The sequence below is a fragment of the Microcebus murinus genome, chromosome 12 (assembly GCF_040939455.1).
Source record: "Microcebus murinus isolate Inina chromosome 12, M.murinus_Inina_mat1.0, whole genome shotgun sequence".
NCBI lineage: Eukaryota > Metazoa > Chordata > Mammalia > Primates > Cheirogaleidae > Microcebus > Microcebus murinus.
Window position 1 is genome coordinate 72,298,555 of NC_134115.1, and position 21,550 is coordinate 72,320,104.

A 21,550-nucleotide genomic window follows, 5' to 3' on the forward strand; every position below is an offset into this window, starting at 1 on the left:
TTGCTATCATAAAAGACATTGATTATTGTATGAGCCACTTGGTTTTACTGTTTATATTTGAGAGATGTTGCACTATTGAATAGGGAAGTCTCTGTCACAGAGGCAAAATTATTTGGACTATAAATGGTTATTTACAAATAAAGTCAAGTTATTCATCTGTGTTTTGATTATGTTTCTAATCATCAGAGCTGAGTGAGTCTTTGCATTTAGACATCTCGAGTCCCAAGTCCTCTTCTGGCAGATTTTCAATACCAGAGGATTTATTTTTCACTAACTATCACAAGCAAATATTTAACCCAATTTCCAAACTATTGCATTGTGATTCCTGCCCCCTTATCTTCCACTAATCTCATAGAATCAACGTTAAAAATAAGGGCATTTTAAATTCAATGGAACAAACATTGAATATTTTCATGTGCCAGGTTCTGAGCTAGTCATTTGAGTCACTTGGGGTACAAAAATAAATACAGTATATTTGCATATGAAAGGAAACCAAAATCCACAAAGGTTGGCTTGGCCTCTATTTTCCCATAAAGTGAAGACACTGTTAACAGTGAAAGGCAAGCTAGGCATGGTGGCTCATGTCTGTAATCCTAGCACTTTGGGAGGCTGAGGTAGGAGGATCACTTGAGGCCAGAAGTTCAAGAGCAGCCTGGGCAATAGCAAGACCCGGCCTCTACAAAAAATAGAAAAATTAGCAGGGCATGGTGGTACAAACCTGTAGCCCCAACTACTTGGTAGGCTGAGGAAGGAGGATAGCTTGAGTCCAGGAGTTTGAGGTTGCAGTGAACTATGATGATGCCACTGCACTCTAGCCAGGGCAACAGAATGAGACCCTGTCTCAAAAATTAAAAAATGAAAATAAATTTTAAAAATTAAGAGTAGAGAGCAATGGGGAAGAAAAGCAGATTCAAGGCAGAGAAAAGACATAAGGAAAAGAGCAAAGTTTAGAATTTACGATTAAAATAAAGGCCAGCATTAATTGATCAGTGGACAAATTGCTTCACATATATTTCCTTTTTAATCCTTTTTCTTTTTCTTTGTAGAGAGAGTTTAGAGACAGAGTCTCACTCTGTCTACCAATCTGGAGTACAGTGGCCTGACCATAGCTCACTGCAGCCTTGAACTCCTGGTCTCAATCAATCCTCCTGCCTTAGCCTTCCAAGTAGCTGGGACTACAGATGCACAACACCATGCATGGCTAATTTTTTTAAAGCGGTCTCACTCTGTTGCCCAGGTTGGTCTCAAACTTCCAGGCTCAAACAATCCTCTCACCTAGGCCTCCCAAAGTGCTAGGATTACAGGTGTGAGCACCATGCCCAGCCTGCCTTTTGAATTCTTAAAACAATCTTTTGATGTATATACTATTGGTTCTTCTTCCAGAGATTAAGCAATTGAGGTTCAGAGGGGTTAAATGATTTTCCCAAGGTCACACAGCCTAATGAATTATAGAATCAAGTTACAACCCACTATCTGTAAAAGGAATTAACTAGAAAGAAGCAGAGAACTGCTGCATGGCACTAAGGGCCATGTTCAGTTTAACATCTATGAATTTACAGTGACACAAATTTGCAGAACTATGCCATTTTTTCCAGCAAGGCTTAGCTACTCAAGAAAAGGAATGAAGACAGCCAACTGTTGAATTCTCTCAGGATTGAGGACAGATCTGCTGGTTATGGTTAAAGCACAGTGGTGACAAAAGAGTTAAGTGAATGCAGTGAAGAGTTCTGTAGAAATGAATTCTAGATTAGGAAGAGGAGATAGTGCTACCAGTTGAGTTCTGATTTAATAGAAAAATTAAGCTGGATTGATAGACAACAGGATTCAATAAAGGCAAAGGAAAGACTGAATGAAGGTCAAGAAGTGAAAAAGATGAAAGAATAGTCAGTGTAATCAGAATTGGAAATCCAAATGATATTTTAAATGTAGAGTTATGGAAGTCAAGATGGCTGACTCCCACAGCTTCCAATCCATCCCAAGTGATTAGACTAAGCATAGTAAACCCTGTCTCACTATTAAAGATTGATTTAGGACTAGGCCTATAATGTATAAATCTTAGTGTTATGAGGGAAAGTCTGGGGAGCTTCTAAGAAAATTTTTCCTTACTGTAAAAAGGAGGCACAGGAAAAAACTCAGCTCCTATTCTTTATTCAGATGCTAGAGCGTCTGGGTGTTTTGCCTGAAACTATGACAGCCATCTTGCTGGCAACTTAAGGGTAAAGCCAATACAGAAAAGAGGACAGAGCTCAAGGGGATTGCAGAAAAACAAAATCAGAGCTCTGATGGATATACCTGAAGCTGCTTTATGTATGCATTTCTTATTATGTGAGTTATAAAATCCTTTATCTTTTAAGGTAAATTAAACTGGGGTTCTCTGTTAATTACAGCCATAGGCACTCTAAATGATTCAAACATGATTTCAGATGATGATAGAATATTTTTACATCTATAAATTAAGTAGTATGAAGTGAAATCTGAAGATGACAAGCAGAAGATTCAAGAATGGGCTGGTCCAAACAGCATGAGTCTGAGGGGAAAGTTTTAGATTGACGAGGTAAGAGGAACAGTCTAGGAACAGCAATAGTCTAGGATGCTAAAACACATTTTTACATATGTAATAATAATCATAATCAACTCTTGACTGCCCTAATGAAGCTTTGAGTCCAGTGGGAGACACAGACATTAATCAAATAATCACACAAACAAATATAAAATTACATCTATCACAAGTAAAATTACACCTGCTGCAAAAGAGAGGTTTAGATTTCTAGGTTGAGAAGGAAAAATGCACATACTACAAATCATTCCTTCTCATTCCAAATGAATATAAATGCTACGTTAAAATGATATAGAAAAAAAAATGATATAGAAAAAAATGATATAGAAAAAAAATACAGAGCTTAAAAGAGAAAGGTCTTAAGGTATGAGAAACACAGAAGGAACTCATAGTGTTTAGTGAAAGTTGAAGTAGAGGACCTAGATAGAGGTCCTCTAGATGAGACATAGGTCCTTGGGACTAGGATTTTAGTCCCATGTGTTGAAGGAAGCTGTAAGTATAAGACACAAATGCTATGCTGAGTCAGAATTGGGTTCACTCTGTAAAACTGAGCACTGGGCATGTGTTATTTACGTATGAACTAAGACTGGAAGATCTCCACCCATTTGCCCAAGTTTATGAACAGAAGCTAAGCATTTGCTCCTAGTCTTGGACCAGAATCTTCTATCTATATCTCACATAATATAGGGAGAAGATTGTTTTACTCTAGTTGACCAAAACTTCAGAGTGGGAAGAAGGAATGTAGGGGGTTTGAAATAACCATCATAGAGAATGGTGCTTCATTTAAGGCAAGGAAACAGAGACAGAACCTTGAGTTTATAGCTGAACTACTGTGACCTATTATGTGACTTCCTCCAATAGCATTTGGTGTAGACAGATGTGGAAGAAACAGATAAGTGAATTCCATTGGGATCAGGGATCTGCCAGACCAAGGTGATGAATAAAACAGAGGTAAAAGAGAATTTTGACTACAGGAAAGGGTGTTTTTGAAATCCTGAAATCTATAGTCTAAACTGGAGACGAAAAAGGAAATGAAGAAAAAACATGCTAGAAGAGTTCTTAGATTATATGTTAAAAACAGGTTGAAGGAAATTCTAGCAGGAGCGTTGAATAAGCAATTGTAAGGAAAGGAGACAGTGGTCACAGATAATGACATATGAATTAGTGATTTTTAAGTGGATCAATTAGAAGTGCTAATGATTAACATGCAAATGCATGACAGAAGCAGAGAGGAGGAGGAGATCATGACTGATTAGGAGATCAAAGATCAAGGAGCTCAGAGTTAATGGCTGAGATAATGGGTCATCTATGCCATCATCATCCACAGGTATTGTGGAAAGATGGGAGGAATCAAGATGCAGAAGATTAGCCAGATGCCAACATTTTAGAATGAATCATAAATGATTGGGAAAGTTGGGACATGACAGCAAGCAATAGGGAAAAGGATAATGAAGCTTAATAGAATAAGCCTCTGTGAAGAGGGTTTTTACAAGACAGTGGAGAAACAGAGTTGGCAATGGTGAGCTACAAGGGATGCCAGTCCTACCTTCTGGTCCTAAGGTAAATAGGGTTTGTGAAAGTAAACAGCCACAGCCATTTAGGAGAGCACCAAGTCTTCTCAGGAAAGAGCCAGATTTCATTTAAGACAAGGTAGCAGAGACAGCACTCAGGCAACAGGTTGAAAATGTGGGGATAGGTGTCACTGTCTATAGAGCAGATCTGGTCTCGGAGGTTTTTGGAGAAGGCTGTCATCAGTCCCAGGAGCCAGAAGACTTACCTTACTGAGCTGATGATGGATCCAGAAACTGTAGATAAAACTAGCTATTAGATGCTCTTCTATTTATTGAATGAGTATTACATGCCAAGTATTTATTTCATTTAAACCTTACAATAGCCTTATGAGTTAGTGTCATTATTACAATTTTACAAATAAGGAAGATCCTTATTCCATTTTAGTCAGCCAAAGCAGCACTGACATCCCCATGATGCTTGTTGCTTCCTTACTCTTGAACTAGACACTCTATATTCCCTCGCCTACCAAACTCTTTACTCTTCTCTCTGGAACTACTAATACTGCTCTCTAAGCCTCAGTTTACTTATTTGTAAAATTGGAATGATGCTGACTCATGAGTCTATTGTAAGGGGTTAAGAGAAATTGAGGCTTGGAGAGACTCAGGTTGCTAAGCCAGGATCTAAAGTTTAACAGAGGTTGCCACCAGTGGTCATGAACTATTCATGAAAGCTTTGTTTGGCGTACATGTTTCCAAAGGAAATACATATGGCCAGGCAGTTAGAGAAGTTATATCTAGACTACCTTGCTGGTTTTTAATGTTGCTGGCTTAGTCCTGTCTGCATCTAAATTTGCTAGCCTCATTTTAACTAGACGTATCTAACTCCATATTTTGCATACTCTAAATAAATCATTTAAAAAGAAAAGTCAGGTTCCATTTCTGGCCATGATGGTGTAACCACCCTACACTCTAAAACTGAGTGAAATATGCAAGGCAAATGCTTTCAGGTATTGGACCACAAGCAACACAGGACCATGATCCTCAAGAGAAGGAAAATACATAAGATGAATTTCATGTTTTCCCTGGATTGTCACCTGGGGACAATTTCCAGATGATTGAGAAGGAGGTGAAGTCCAAGGTGAGCACAGCAGCCTCTCTGAGCTAATTGAGGCAGGAGTCAGAGCTTGGAACTACTGAAGTAGCTGGAGTTTGTACATCCTGGTTTGAGAGAAGCAGCAGCTGCACAAAGGAGGGGTCCAGAAGACTGCATGGATGTGTCCAGTCGGTTATTGATTAACGGCTGAGCTGTATATACACAGAATGAGACTCCACAAGGTCTGGGAAAGAGTAACTGATGCAGGACTGATTGCTGACTAGAGATAAGAGAGGTCACACAGGGATGAGATGTTGGGTTTTTCATAATAGCCAAAAAAGTGGATATTATCAAAAGTCCATCAACTGATGAATGGATAAGTAAATGTGGTATGTCTATACAATGAAATATTATTCAGACAGTGTAGAGAAGCCTTGTTGAGAACCCCGGACATGAAGTTGAGACTTCAGAAATGTCACGTCTTAGGAACAAGGACCAGAACCTTTAGTAAATGCCAAACCTTAAGAATAAGGAGAGCAAAAGGCAAAAAATATTTGAAGACACAATGGCTATACATTCTTGAAATTGGTTATAAACAGAAACCTACAGATTCAAGAAGCCCAGAAAACCCAAGTAGCACAAACTAAAATAAAATCAAAATCAAAACTAGGATATTATAGTCAAACTAGTAAAAATAAAATTTTAAAGGAGCTATAGGAAAAAAAAAAGACATTAAATGCAAGAAAACAAGGATACAAATTATGGCTGATTTTCCATCTGATGAGGGATTTGTATCTAAAATACACATGAAAAAATTCTTACTAGTCAACAAATAACCCAATTGAAAAATGTGCAAAGGATTTCTGCAGATATTTCTTCAAAGAAAATACACAAATATGCTACTAAGCCCAGGAAAGCACAATGAGATATCATTTCATACTCAATAAGATGGCTATGATTAAAAATAATAAATGTTATTGAGGATGTAGAAAAATCGGAATGCTTGCATGTTGCTGGTAGGATTATAAAATGGTACAGCCACTTTAGAATATAGGTTGGTAGTTCTTCTCTAAACAAAGTAAACATATGACCCAGCAATTCTGCTCCTAAGTATATACCAAGAACACCGAAAACATATACTCACACAAACTTGAACAAAATGTTCATAACAGAATTATTCATAATAGCCAAAAAGTAGATAGTATCTAAAGTCCATCAACCCATGAATGGATAAATAGAATGTGGTATGTCTACACAATGCAGTATTATTCAGCAATAAAAAGCAATGAAGCAATGATACATGTTTCAACATGGTTGAACTTTTTTTAATTCATGCGGAACCCATCTATCCAGCTTCTTTACCTTGCCGATTTGTTTCAAATGGTCCAATGTTGTTGGAATAGTAACAGCAAACCATGCTGCTAATTCACATGTAGCTTGAGTCCCCAACCTTTTTGGCACCAGGGAATGTTTTCATGAAGACAATTTCTCCACGGACCAGGGGTGGGAGTGGACGGTTTCAGGATGACTCATGTGCATTACATTTATTGTGCATTTTATTTCTATTATTATATTGTAACATATAATGAAATAATTATACAACTCACCATAGGTTGGAGACCCCTGAACTATAGCTTTCACCTCATCATTATCCACCTTGGTCTCAAGTCACCCACATGGCTCATTTTTAAGATTAAAATCACCAGAATGGAAATTCACAAATCATCAACATACTGTATGTTCATGAACCACATCCTTCTTAAACACTTGGTTGATATTTTGAGCTGTCTGTACTGCATTGGTTCGACAATGCAACTCATATTCAAAAATAACATGAATTTTTGACTTATCCATGGTTTCACAAAAATTGCTTTACAAAAAAATGTGAAAGATAATCACAAGCCAACATGTGTGTTTGAAAGACTGAGGATGTACCTTCACAATAAAAATAAAACTAGAAGTGTCAAAGTGAAACATTAGAGATATCAACTGTTGAACTTAGCACTTAAGGAAATCAGACATTTCATACTTAATAACGCTAACAGTGTACCCATCACCAGAATAGTGTACCTTGTACCCAATATGTAGATTTTTATCCCTCACTCACTCTCACCTTCCTCCTTCTTGTGTTTCAATGTCCATTATGCCACTTTATGACTACATATACCCCTCATTTAGCTCCCACTTGTGAGAACATGAGGTTTTTGTTTTTCCATTCCTGAGATACTTCACTTAGGATAATGGTCTCCAGCTCCATCCAAGTTGCTGCAAACAACATTATTGCATTCCTTGTTTAAGGCTGAGTGGTACTCAATTACATATATGTACACATACACCTTCCCTGAGTACCTCAGATCCTGCTAGGCCACTCCACTTCCCTCTCCTTCACTTTGGGAGCCTTATGTTGCCTCTCAGTTGATTCCGGGCGCTCTCTCTTGATGTTTGATCCTAAACTGAGTATCTACTCGCCACTTTCGATCCTCTCCGTGAGAGTGTGTGTGCGGGTTGCTTCCAGTCTGCCATCTTGGCCCGGAATTTCTTTTCACTTGACAAAATGATTCTAAATTTCATTGGGAAAATAAACATGAAAGAATCAAGAGGAAGAAATTCTGGAAAATATAAAATTTAGGGTGATAAAGTTATAGAATTAGTTCTCCTAGATATTACATTGTGTGTATGTGTTATGTGTTGATATGCTACAATGCTTAAAAGCATATGCAGTGAGGTGTTTTTCAATTTTTAATTTTTAAAATAATTCAAGTGTAGAGTCAGTTAGCCCTCTGTATCCATGGGTTCCACATCTGTGGATTCAACCAATTTTATATCAGGGACTTGAGCATCCGAAAATTTTGGTATTCAATGGGGTCCTAGAACCAATCTCCTGCTGATACCAAGGCATGACCATATTACTTTATAATAATATAATAAGCCAAGCAAAAAAAGCAAATTAAATACTCCAACCACATCTCCTTCTCCAATGCTACTTTATTCTATTTCAGGCTCAAAATCTCTCTTCTTTCAGTATATCTTCATATGCACGATTTCTAGTCCCTCTTTCAAGCCTGTTGATTTTCTCTCTATATAGATTAATTTATGATTTTAATGATTAACCTCCTGGAGTTTGGCACCTAACCTGAATACATTTGATGTGGACTGGCACAAAATAAAGGTCTAGTTTGTTGTTATTCTAGTTACTTCACTTTCCATTAATGTATCCTCAAATCATAGTCTTACTGGGCAGCCAATTCACAATATTCACTAATTTGGGGTCAGACTACAAACTAAATGCCTGTGAGTCTTTTTCAATAATTAATGCTGCTAAGCCAAAACTATTTTTATCATCTTGTTCCTTGTGCAGGAATAAAGTAAAAGTCCTTGCCTTTATTTTCATCAAATTTCATCTTGATCCAGTTGTCCCAATCCATTGCATTTGATGCAGTTATTCCAGGTATTCATTAACTCCGCCAGTTTTGTGATATTTGAAAATTTATAGGGAACAATACTTAGATCATCATCCAAGTCACTGATGAAAATGATTATCAGGACATCTTGAAGGACACAGATTGCAGCATAATATGAAAAGCACCTTCTGCATTAATTAGTTTCCTTCATGTTTCTGGCATCCAGCCCAGAGGTGCTCAGACCTGAGTACATTTAAGAGTCTCCTTGGTAGCTTGTAAATTCCTTAGACTCGCTTCTAATTCTGATTCAATAGTCTAGAATGGTGTCCAACAACTTGCAGTTAAAACTAACATCCACAGACATATTTCTATTGGTTACAAACATGTTGAAGTGCTGAAGCACTTTTCCATTTATCAACTGCTGTATTTTTTTTCTGGTAAAGTTATCACTTTACCACTGCCTTTTCTTTATGTTTTTTTTTTTTTTTTTTTTGAGACAAAGTCTCGCTCTGTTGCCCCTGCTAGAGTGCAGTGGCATCATCATAGCTCACTGCAACCTCAAACTCCTGGACTCAAGTGATCCTCCTGCTTCAGCCAACTAAGTAGCTGGGACTACAGACATGTGCCACCACACCCAGCTAATTTTTCTATTTTTTTACAGAGATGGGGTCTCGCTCTTGCTCAGGCTAGAGTCGAACTCCTGACCTCAAGCAATCCTCCCACCTCAGCCTCCCTGCTAAGATTACAGGCGTGAGCCACCACACACAGCCTATTGATATTTCTAATCTGTTTATGGGTTACAAATAGTTCTACTTCTTTGTTTCTCTGTTCTCAGTTTGTCATTTGTCTTTTAACCTTTTCTGTAATTTTTTTCTAATATGGCAAACATGTTTCTATTTGTTATGAAGACAAATCTAACAATTTTTTGTAGTTTCTGCCATCATTTGAAATCATATGTAAAAAGTCTTCCTCCAAGATTATGTAAATATTCAATATTTTCTTTAGAATATAACCTTTTATATTATGTATTTTATATCTTTGATATCTTTTATACATGTTTATGATTCTTTTAAAATATAATCCTTCAAAAATATGGATCAAGTATGTTAATTGTTTAAATACTAAAAATTAAGGAACTTCCTAAATGTATCATAAGATGAAACTGGTTGATTATGTAGACAATCTGTAAGATAGAATTCTATGTGGCAAATGAGATTTTGCTCTAAAAGGATATTTTCTAACATGAAAATATTCATAATTTCAAGTGAAACAAAGCAGGAATATACACACACTCCAATTGTATTTTAAAATATTGTATGTATGTACATAAAAGACAAGGAATTGAAAGGGAGACAAAGGTTGCTAAGATGTACGGAGAAATGTTTAGCGGTGTTTGTCTCTGTATAGTAGAGTAATGGATGTTTTCATATCTTGTTTGCTTTTGACAATAAAAATAGTTTGATAGCAAAATATAACACATGAAATGTAAAGCTAAAAGTATATATTGCATTGAATTCTAATAACTTGGAGCAAAATAGAAAAATATGGGAAAGTAGAAAGTAGAAATTATTAGGCTTTAGAAGACCTGCATCAAACCAAATCAGTAATACAGCTACTATATATAAGCACAAGTTTAACTGTGTTATCATTTGCAAATATAATACCATCCTTTACAAAATGATGGAGTCATCATGTTTCCTACCTTAAGCTCTTACATTTAAATGATTTTTAATAGTCAATTAAAAATACAATTCTGGATTAAGAGTTCCAGCAGTGTGAAAATTTAGGTGGCTCATTGTGTTAAGGGTCACCAAGACCAACCGCAGGTTTGATAATTTGCTTAGGAGGCATAAAGCCATACTCATGGTAGTATTTATTACAGCAAAAATCTCAAAACAAAATCAAAGCTAAAGCCAGAGGAAATCATCCCCAAGCTTCCAGAGTTATCTCCCAGTAGGGTTGCACCAGATGTACTTAATTCTTCCAGCAATGAGTTGTGACAACATGTGCGAAATGTTGTCTACCAAGAAGGCCCGCTAGAGACTCAGCGCCCAAGGTTTTTGCTGGAGTTGATCACAGAGGCACCTAGCTTGTGCCAAAACTCCAGACTCCCAGAAGAAAAGAAGGTGTTCAGCACAAACCACACTGTTGTACAAACAATCTAGGTGTAGTGAGCTGCTCTTACCAGCTCTGAGGATGGTAGGAACCTTCTAGAAATCCAAGTTCCCAGACAAGGGCCACCTTGCAAGCAGGCCTTTCTAAAGACAGCAGTCTCTGACCTGCTTTGGTAACTCTTTACTGCATACATGTGTTCACCCTTAAGGTACAAGTTACCAGATTATCAGATGTGGGAACCATACAAAAATGTGTTAGATTCATCCATACTCAAAGTTGAACCAAGAGAAAAGTAAATGAATAAAGTTTTACCCTAAAATTTACTTTTCATGGTCCACAAATAAATTATTTGATAAGCTACCAATTCAGAATGGATCACAAATAAAAATATTACAACATTTTCTTAGAGTTATGGAATTAATGTACATTCACTGTAGAAAATGTGGAAACCCCAGGAAAATATCAAAGAGATAAGATTACTGAAACACCCCTATCATTGCTTTTTCTATGCATATGTATATATTAACATAGTTGATATAACACTTAATATTAAATCTTAGTTTAGTTACCTTTGTTTTTCTGTATCACTAAAATTTCTAAAGAAACATTTTTAATAATGAAAAATATTCTATCTCTGGTTATAATTTACAAAGTCTCCCCCCCCTTCTGTTGGGTATATAGGTTGTTTCCTGTCACACATATTTTCCCAAACCCTCACAAAATCTCTCAATGCCTTCCTATTGATTGCTCTTAAAATAAGGTCAAAATCTTTAACACAGTCAACAAGGCCCCAAATGATTTAGAGCCTCCCTCCTTCCATTTCATTCTTTCCCAATTCTTCTCTACACCGAGCAACCATAGCCACCTTTGAATTCCTCAAATGTGCCACTGTCCTACCTCATGGTTTTCACATGTGTAGGTAGGTCTTACTTATATATTGCAATGATCACAGTTTTAATTAGTCATGTAATTATCTAAAATACAAATGTTTAAAATATGTATGTCTCCTCAAATATTAATATATAAAAATCTTCATGAAGGCAGAGACTATACCAGTCTTGTGCACCAATATATTCCCAGTGGTAAATGTTGTCCCTGGACCATAGATATGCAAAGATAACTGTGGAATTAAAGAATAAAATGCATAAATAATAGGATTCTACCTCTATGTGAATTTTTTAACCTCTTGGTATATTTTATAATTTTATTCATTGGATTCCCATATTTCTTAAGTTATCGTTAAGTATTTCCTTTTTGTAAAACTTTAAAAATTATATCCTCTAGTGATCTATTACGATAATTAAAACCACTTAATTATGCACACATTTTTTTTGATTCAGACCTTTTACTTAACTCTTTTATTAATTCTAGTAATTTTTAGATTTATTCTTTGGAGTTTTCTTGTTACACAACCACAATGACTGTGACTTATGATACTTTGAGTAATACTGTTATATTTGATCACATATTATTATTCTCATATTCACTTTTAGTAGTTACATTTCAACTTTGAACCAATACTCACTTCAGTACAGTACTTTGAATATATATTCATTTCATATTTTTAAAAATTTCCTTGAGGATGGGTATTTTAATATATTTTAAAAAATCAATCTCTGTGTCTTTTATCATCTGTTCTTTCAAATTTATGGAGCTTTATTACAGATAATAGTGCTCACCTACATATTTTTGTTAGTTTTTAAATTGCGATATTGGGCCAAAACTAAGTGAGGGAAAATTGATTTTTCCCTTTGCTAGGTCATGGAGGAATTAAGGGGCCTGGACTCCCTTTGCAGGGCACAAGGTCAAAAGTATTGTGGGATGTGAACAAGTTCCTACAACTTGATAATAGGGTGGGGATAACAAGATAGATGCACTGGAGGGTCTTGAGGATGAGGAATAGGTTTTTTGGTTTGTCAATGCTGGGAATATTCATATCTAATATCTAGGATTTTTCTTTTCCATGTTGAATCTCCTTTTGTTATCAGGTATTGTTAGTAAGATTTGGTTAATTGTTACAGCCTGATCTTAGCTGAGCACTGGGTATAACTGATGGGCATATGTCCACATTTGGGATGAAATTATACAGGGAGAGCAGCCATGGGACATTATTATCCAGTGATCAGAGACACAGGCCAGAGGGAGGCCGCTGGCCCAGGCTCACACACATTGAAAACCAGGACTGATCTGTAGAACACATGAGTATTCTACAGGGAGTCCCAAAGGCCTCAGGACTGTGGTCAAGTATAATGAGGGCATAGATCTCTCCACTTAAGCACTACTTCTGACGACCGTAGAGGTCAGCAACCTCTGGGTTACAAACCAATAAATTCCTTTAGTAGCAGTCAATGAGACAGAATCTACTTTTCCAGATGCTTTCATGTCTTCCTGATGTCCTGTCCTATGATTACTGTTCTAAAGCTCTATTTCAAAATACATGATACCAATAACTGTTTTAGAAAACACTCAATATAGATGAAGGTATAACAAATGCAGCATCTTTCTATATAGTAATATGTACAAAGAGCCACACGATATATGTGTAATTACACCTAGTAATTCTACTTAATGCAAACATCTTAAAATAATAAAAAATATAGGGGAAAACACAAAAAGGGGTAAAAAATAAAGTAAATTTGGGTAAGCAAAAATATCTTAAAACCCTGGGATGAAAAACAAAAAAGTATTGATTAATAAACAAGGGTAACACTGATTAGTAGTGATAAGGAGAAATATATGTTACTAAAACCATTGACATAGTATAAAAGTTTTGGAATCATATACAATTGGAGAGATGAGTAAAATAGGCATAAACATGAGTGTAAAACAACAAATAATATTTTAAGCAATTAAAAGTATTTAAATATTTACAATATGAAATTGCAAAAGGAAAATAGTATATTATCTGCAAAACAGGTTCCTTTGTTTTAAAGTTCCTGGTAGAACAGAGAGTAGCCAACCATTGTATAGGCAGTGGGACACGTTTCACTATTCTTTATTACTTATGCTTCACTATCAATATTTATGTCAAGAGTAGGGCTTACATCTTCCTTAGCAAACATTAATAACCCTTGGTAATAGCTGCCTTTTGTACTTGTACATACGAACCAAAGCATTGGAAACATTATGTGCAAAAAAATTGTCCAATGTAGTGTGATTTATACTAGCAAAAATGAAGACAACCTAAAATGACCAGGAGTGGGAAAATAGTTAAACATCCCATCACAAATTAGCTCAGGGACGTAATATGGAACCCTTAGACAACTATGATTTTAAAGATGCAACCAGGGAAAATTCTTATAATTGATTAATAAAGGTAAAAACAACATAAAATATACAAATGTAATCAGCATAGGGCCAATTTATAAAACACACCAAGAGCTAATATAACAAAATGTTAATAACAACTATTATGGTAACAGATTATGAAAATTTTTCTATTTTTTATAGTGAAAAGTTACTTTTATAAGAAAAATTATATGTGAAAATTATATGTGAAAATATATGTGAAGTCTCTTATTAGCTATTATGGGTTTTTTGGACAATACCCCAAATCCTCAAGGGGTTTAGGGCTATGTGGTAGCCAGGCACCCACGGAGTCCCACTTTCAGCCTTGCCAGTGGGTGCTCCCAAAGGGCTCAGAATCCCTAGCTCCGTGTACCATCTCGATTCAGCCATATGAACGTTTTAAAGGAGGAACACCAAAAAGAGAATGCTCTTGTGGAATAGATGAATAATAAGCCTCCAGAAGAAAAAGAGTGATGCTCTAATATTGAACTACATATATTTTTATTTCTAGGTAAATATTGCCCTTTGAAAAATCTAAGGAGCCTGCCTGTCTCTGTAGGTTAAGCTTAAAATAGACTTATGCTAAGTGGACAGGTCACCCCCCTGTCTATGGCAGAAAATAGCAGAATCTGGAGTTTTCACCAGTGTGTGATAAACACAGATCCTCATGGAGCCTTCCCTGAGCAAAAGGAACAGAAAAAGGGGTGATATTCTGTCTTTCCCAGATGCCAGCCCACCCCTTTCCACTCTCCAGAGTCTACCACCTGTGAATTCAGAACTCCACCCTCTCTTCCTCCCTATTTCCAATCTTCCCAGTCAAGTGTTCTGCAACAAATGGACAAGTTAAGATGTCATACATGTGTTCCTGTTAGTAATTAAAGTGACATGAGCAGAATAACCTCACGTTTATTCAGCACACATTTGGATTTTACTTCAGGCCCAGAAATATCTAGGGACCTGTATAGGTCAATCATTTGATACTACAGGTAGGCTAATCATTGGTGTACCTTCAAATAGATATTGTTAGGTCTGTGTGCAACCTTCACTGAAAAGAGAGACTGACTGCTGCCCTAGGAGGACCATGGCCACAGTCCTCAGCCTCTTTCTGCACTGTCCCAGGACCAGAGACCCATCAACTGTGACTCCCCCATGCTCTTAGAAGCCTCTTTCTCCCACTCCAGGTGCTTATCTAAGCAAAACTTTCCTAATCACCGAGAGAACTCTCCCTGATAGGAGTGCTACATGCAATTTTGCCCATCTAGTTACATTCCTAGTAATGCTGTAGCACCCCTATGATTAGAGACCCAGGTAGCTGTCTTGTTGGGTTGGCTGTTTCTCCATTAAAGGAAGTAAGCTCCATGGAAAAAATCAGAGTGGTTGATTTTGAAGGAAGGGGAAAGTTTGCCTAAGAAGGAGCACAAGGAAACTTTCTGGGTGAAAATATGCTCTATAACTTAATAGGGGCTTGGACTACACAGGGGATGTATTTGTTAAAACTCAGGAAATTAATACTTAAGATTTATGTGTTTTGTTGTATGTAAATTTTATATCAAAAGTTATAAACTAATATTTAACTCTTGTTGATGGTATATATGATACAGAATAGTGATTCTGTATATATTACATATTAAGGTCTATAATTTTCTTTGAATTGTATCAACAAAAGAAGATAGATTAATGGATGGTAAGAGAGTTGAGTAGATGGGTATGTGACAAAGCAAGCATAGTAAAATGTTAATAACAGAATACACATAGTGGGCAAAGGAATGTTCAATGTAAAAGTTGTTCAACTTAGCTGGATGTTTAAACATTCTAGATAATAAAATGTTAGAGGGAAAAAGAAATCAATTCACATTCTCAGGCCCAGCTCCAAATAAATCATGAAGTAACTGTATTACATTGGTATACTAGCCTCCAATAACCTCCTCCAATCCTGATCATTGTAAGTATTTGGAGTTACAACTTAAATCTCCCCAAAATACAATTACCTATATTGTTTCAGTGTACGGCTAATCCTGTGAACATTACAAGGTTCAACTTCAATTACTTTGCCTAATCTGGATGGAGTAGGAGAGTGTTACTAATGGTCAAGGTTCTTTGGTTGTGATCACCAGAAATGAACTCTAACTTAAGCAAATGGGAAATTTATGGGAAAGACATAGGAAAGCTCACAAGACTCACAGGATTGAAGAAAGGCTTGGAAACCAGGCATGGTACATACAGAAACTAGATTGCTCCAGAGTGTTTAGTAGCAAGAAATATAGTATTGCCTCAGAGACCGATGCTATCATGAAGGAACTCCAATAATTAACAGATTTTTGTAATTCTGCTCATAGTCTAAATTTCAGGCAGAGATTTTCCAACCTGCCTTCTCTGACCATTAGACTATATTCAATGGTAAAAGATCATTTCCAAATGGAAATTCAGGTGCTACAGCCTAAAGACAAAACAAAGACTACAGTATACCTACATTCTTTATTTACTTGCTAAATGCCACTCTAATTTTCACTTCTACCTGCCTCTCCTGTTTTGTCATTCTGACTCTGTCTTGTGATCGTTTTCATATTTCCACCAAAATTTCTGTCTTCTTCCCTTCTCAGCCCCAGAATCCAATATTTCACAAGGAAAGTTAATCTCTCCAACCTCCTACCAATGCTAAGGATTTAATACTTTCCTAGTTCACATCCTGGAACCCACATTGGTGCACCTAAACCCAAATCACTTTGTGTCTTTGGATCTATTTTCTGAGGGAATTTCTTCTCGGGATGTTAGCAAAGATGAGACAGATTTAGGTCCAACTGTCTGCCCAGTGCATCATGTCAGAACCTGAGCAAGCCCAGGAACTAGACTGCCCCACGCTAGTGTCACTGTCTCTCGAATAGCAGTTCCTAACAAGTGCTCTAGGATAACTGCTTCTTAAGAGAGCTGCTACATAGACACAGGAGAGCAACAAACATATATATAAAGCAGAGTAAGCCATTTTAAGCAAGTGGATTTGAATGAGCTAACCATTTCATCCAGAATTTTTGAACAGGGAATGGAGACTTGGCCCTGGAGCTGCACGTTGGGACCGTGCTTATGTGAGTCAGGAGAAAGTCTGGCTCTAAGGCTGACACACTAGCACAGTTGTTGCTGTTGCCTCTCAGGGAAATTTGGAGCAGACCCAGCAAGAACTGGCCCTCCAGCATGGGAGGCCAGAGGCCAGCTGGAATTGTTGTTTTCATGGGTACCACACCCCTGGATTTTCAGGGTGTCCTCACACCACTGGCTCCATTGTGAAAGAGTACACCCACGGGCAGATAGCAACCTGGGGGGTTTCCATCACCACTTGATCTTCCAAGTTCTGACTTCATTTTCTCCAGGGCATTTTCTCCTCATTTTTCTGGTTGCCAGGGGACTGTATCTGCTTTATTTGGCTATGTTTGTCCTTTAATACAGAATATTAATTGGGTTAAGAGTCTGCAGCTGTCTATTCATATTCAGAAAATGTTTATTCTAGTTCTGGCTTCATAACTTATTAGTTATTTGAGTTTGGGAAAACCATTCAAACATTTCTAAATTGTATTTTCTTCATCTATTAAAAAAATCTATTCTATCTACTTTAGATTATTATGAGGATTAAATGTCAAAACTAGGCATCTATTATGTTTCTGATAAAATTACATAAATGCTATATATTAAATATTGGCCACTTCTTTTAAATTTTAAGTCTAGTGTTTTCCTGCAATCTCTTTAGGTTGCTTTAAAAATATATAAAAGATTAAGTGTAATGATTATAGAAAGAATACATATTTTAGGTTTAAAAAACTCCAAAAAATTAAAAATTACCCATAATCTCACCATAGTGTGAATTTTGGAAAACTTGTCTTTTGATTTCACATATATTTGCATATATATGTTTAAACATACAAGGATCAGACATACATGTTATTTTATAAACTCCATTTTTATATCATGATATGTTGCAAATGTGGACATGTGAAAAACAGTTTGTAAAATGTGGAATATCTTGCAAATGTTTCATATTATTGTCATTATAATTATTTTTACTATTCACCCAGCAAAATCTATTAATTTTCTAGGGTAGTGATTAGTTGCAAGATTATGTTTCCATTCTTAAAAAGCAATATTGTATTTAAAAGAAAACAAGCCAAAATGTACAGAATGCTGAGAGCTAAACAAAGAGTGTAATTGCCTCTGAAAAGGACTCGCAGGTGTGAATTTGCTGAAGGACTGTGCTCCAATGAATGGGAGTCTGGGTTTTGGAGTCATGTAGACTTTATTTGAATTCTAGCTCTGCCTCTCAAAGTCTCTGTTTTCCTGTCTATTAGAAAAACATAGTTATTACTCTAAAATTGTTTTTATTTAATACTTAAAACACAACTAGGGAAAAATAATAAGTAGTAACTATCATATATTACTCTACATATTCATATTGGATTATAAATATTTAAATAATAAAAAATAGGCCTTCAAAAATACTGAAGATGCTATGGCTTTCATGATTTAATTTAGGGAGATGACATCATTCCACTGACACTGTCTTCCCTCTTTACCTGGATAGAAAATTGGACCAGGAAAGTGTTTCCTAGTACCATTTTACTAACAGGATAAATGAAAAGGCATGATCAGGAATTTCACAAAAAGGATAACCATTGCTTCCAGTAATTATGAATGTAAACCTTCATATTAATTAAATAGTAATGATAATACAAATTATAATTCATAAATTATGATAAATTATCATGACAATGATAAAATATAATTTTTACCTGTTATTTTATTAAAGGAAAACAAACATGAGAAGCCCTCTAATGACAAGTATCTAGTAAAATAAGCACTTTCATCCACGGGGGTATCAGTGAAAAGTGCTATAGTATTTTAGAAAGTAACTTGATAGTATGTAGTAAGATCATTTAAAAACTAATATTCACCAATAATTCCAGTTATAGAATTATTTTTAACAAAACATAGATTATAATAAAGTCTTTATCATGAATAAAGTTATATGTTTATGTTACTGAAAAATAATTATCTGACAATGAGGAACAAGAAAATAGTGCATCCATTCAGTATAACATATAGTCATTAAAATATGTTTAAAGTTAGTTTCCAATACCATCAAAAATGCTTATGTTATAATGGAATTAAAATACAAATTTAAGAATATTTCATAGGCTTTGTTATTTTGTTTTGTTTTTCATGCCTAAAAAATGAAGATATCCATTGAGACCTTATTTTTCCCTATAATGAGGATGTGTAGTTTATCTTCATTCTTATTCTATTCATTTGCCTCCTGAAGGAATCTCCATCTCAGAAACACTAATGTGCACATCCTTTTAGTGTGGCTCCAGATCTTGGACTATAATGGGAAATTGGATGCAGTGTAAAGATTTATTTTGCTCAGACATACCACCATGAAAGGCTTCCCTGCACCCTCCATATCTTTTTATTTCTCTCCTGACATATAACCTCTTCACATGAAACAAACGCACATGTTGGGCAATAACCTATCACTGTACTCTCCTTTAATCCATGTAACTGTCAAGTTGCTGTCACTGGGTGAAAAAAGAAGATATCTTATGGGGAATAGAAGTTTGAGAAGGAGGAAAAGTACATATGATAGTCTTGTTCCAGAAGAATTCAACATACATGAAGTGAGGAGGGAAACTGACCTGTTCTGGCCAGTGAATCCTCTGTTTCTCCGAGCTAAGGCCAGGTGGTGGAAAGTTGAAAACGCTCCCTGCTTTATTTTCCAGCCTGCCATGTTCCGTGTGGTTAGTAGGGAAGTGTGTATAGTCGTGATCTTTTAGTTTCAATCCAGCCTCTGCTTCATTGCAGCTGGTAGAATTTCCTTCTGTTCTCTGAAAGGTGACATCTTATTTTCCATAGTTTTCAGGATCTTTATTTTTAGGGTCTTTATTTTTTTTTTTTTTTTTTTTTTTTTTTTTTTTTTGAGACAGAGTCTCGCTTTGTTGCCCAGGCTAGAGTGAGTGCCGTGGCGTCAGCCTAGCTCACAGCAACCTCAAACTCCTGGGCTCGAGCGATCCTTCTGCCTCAGCCTCCCTGGTAGCTGGGACTACAGGCATGTGCCACCATGCCCGGCTAATTTTTTTTTTTTATATATATATCAGTTGGCCAATTGATTTCTTTCTATTTATAGTAGAGACGGGGTCTCGCTCTTGCTCAGGCTGGTTTTGAACTCCTGACCTTGAGCAATCCGCCCGCCTCGGCCTCCCAAGAGCTAGGATTACAGGCGTGAGCCACAGCGCCCGGCCTAGGGTCTTTATTTAATTAGGTTTATATACCATTAATACTCTAATGGAATACTAGGGAAAGCATATCATACAGTGAGTTTTACAAGCAAATTTGGTGGTGCCAACTCTAGGTAACTAGTGTTAAAATAAATAGTTGCCATTGCCTAGGAGTCTTTGAAACACCTTGACCACAGATTACTGTCTTAAATTAGTTGCTGAGAGTATCTGATTGTAAATTGATTGCTATATTTCTTTGGAAATTCAATGCATATCACTTTAATTACATAATTTCTTTTCATAAAAACCTATTTGGAGTTCTGCTACTCTCATACCCATTTCTAAATTTGTCTTCATTTCACCAGACAGGTGGTCCTGAGAAGAACTTAATTGAGATGATTAGAGAAATAGGTAATGTAAAAAGAGAAAAAGCATTTTGTCTTGCTTATGGGTTCTTTTTAATGATGACACCAGCTGAATTAGATTACTTTGCTTCAAGAACAGAAAAGTTCATTGGAAATAGCAGAGACATCATCTTCTAGATGTGGACAAATGGAAATGGCAGCCAAGGATGCATTAATAAAATTTTAGGTTTATTTACCTAAAGAAAGCTTGGAAGTTGGAACTGCATGCAAATCTGCAAGCCACCAAAAACACTGGAGAAAGATGAAACAATGGCAGCGGCATACCAAAAGGTTTCAATTAAATATAAAGCCACGAGTGCAATTTAATTGGGATTTCCTTCCAGGGCCAGAAATGAGGCCTCTTGCTCTGTCAGAGCTGTGCCTTGCTGTGGCTTATGTGTGAACAGCTACATGCTGAGGGTCTTGCAGTCACTCTTTACATCAAAGCTGTAAGTCAAGCTACTCCAGTGACTTTAAAGCAAGTTAAATAAACACCCATCAGGGAAAAGAGGAAAAGCTGTGGTTGTGAAACATGCAGCGTGTTTGGAACAATGAGAAGCAGGAGATATTATAGAGAACCACCTCATCTACCCCATGTGGCATGCTCAGGAACGTGACTTTCCAAAGTTTCTCAGAACCAGGCTGTGGTGAACACAGCGATGCACGGCCCATGACCCCTTTCAAGAAAGAACTTGCTGTCCAGCTACAGGGAACATGGTCATCAATGAGACCCTCCAAATGGCAGCTCCTTCAGGGTCAGCCTCAGAAGCCTAGAGTTCTTCCCCTTCTCAGGATGGCCTGAAAATTGGTTATTCAATGACCAAGGAAGATAGGCATATAAAGGCTTGGCCACCAATGTCCACAGAATGATTCCAGGTACCAAAATAAAGTTTTTAAAAAAATAGAAAAAGGATGTGAAATAAAAGT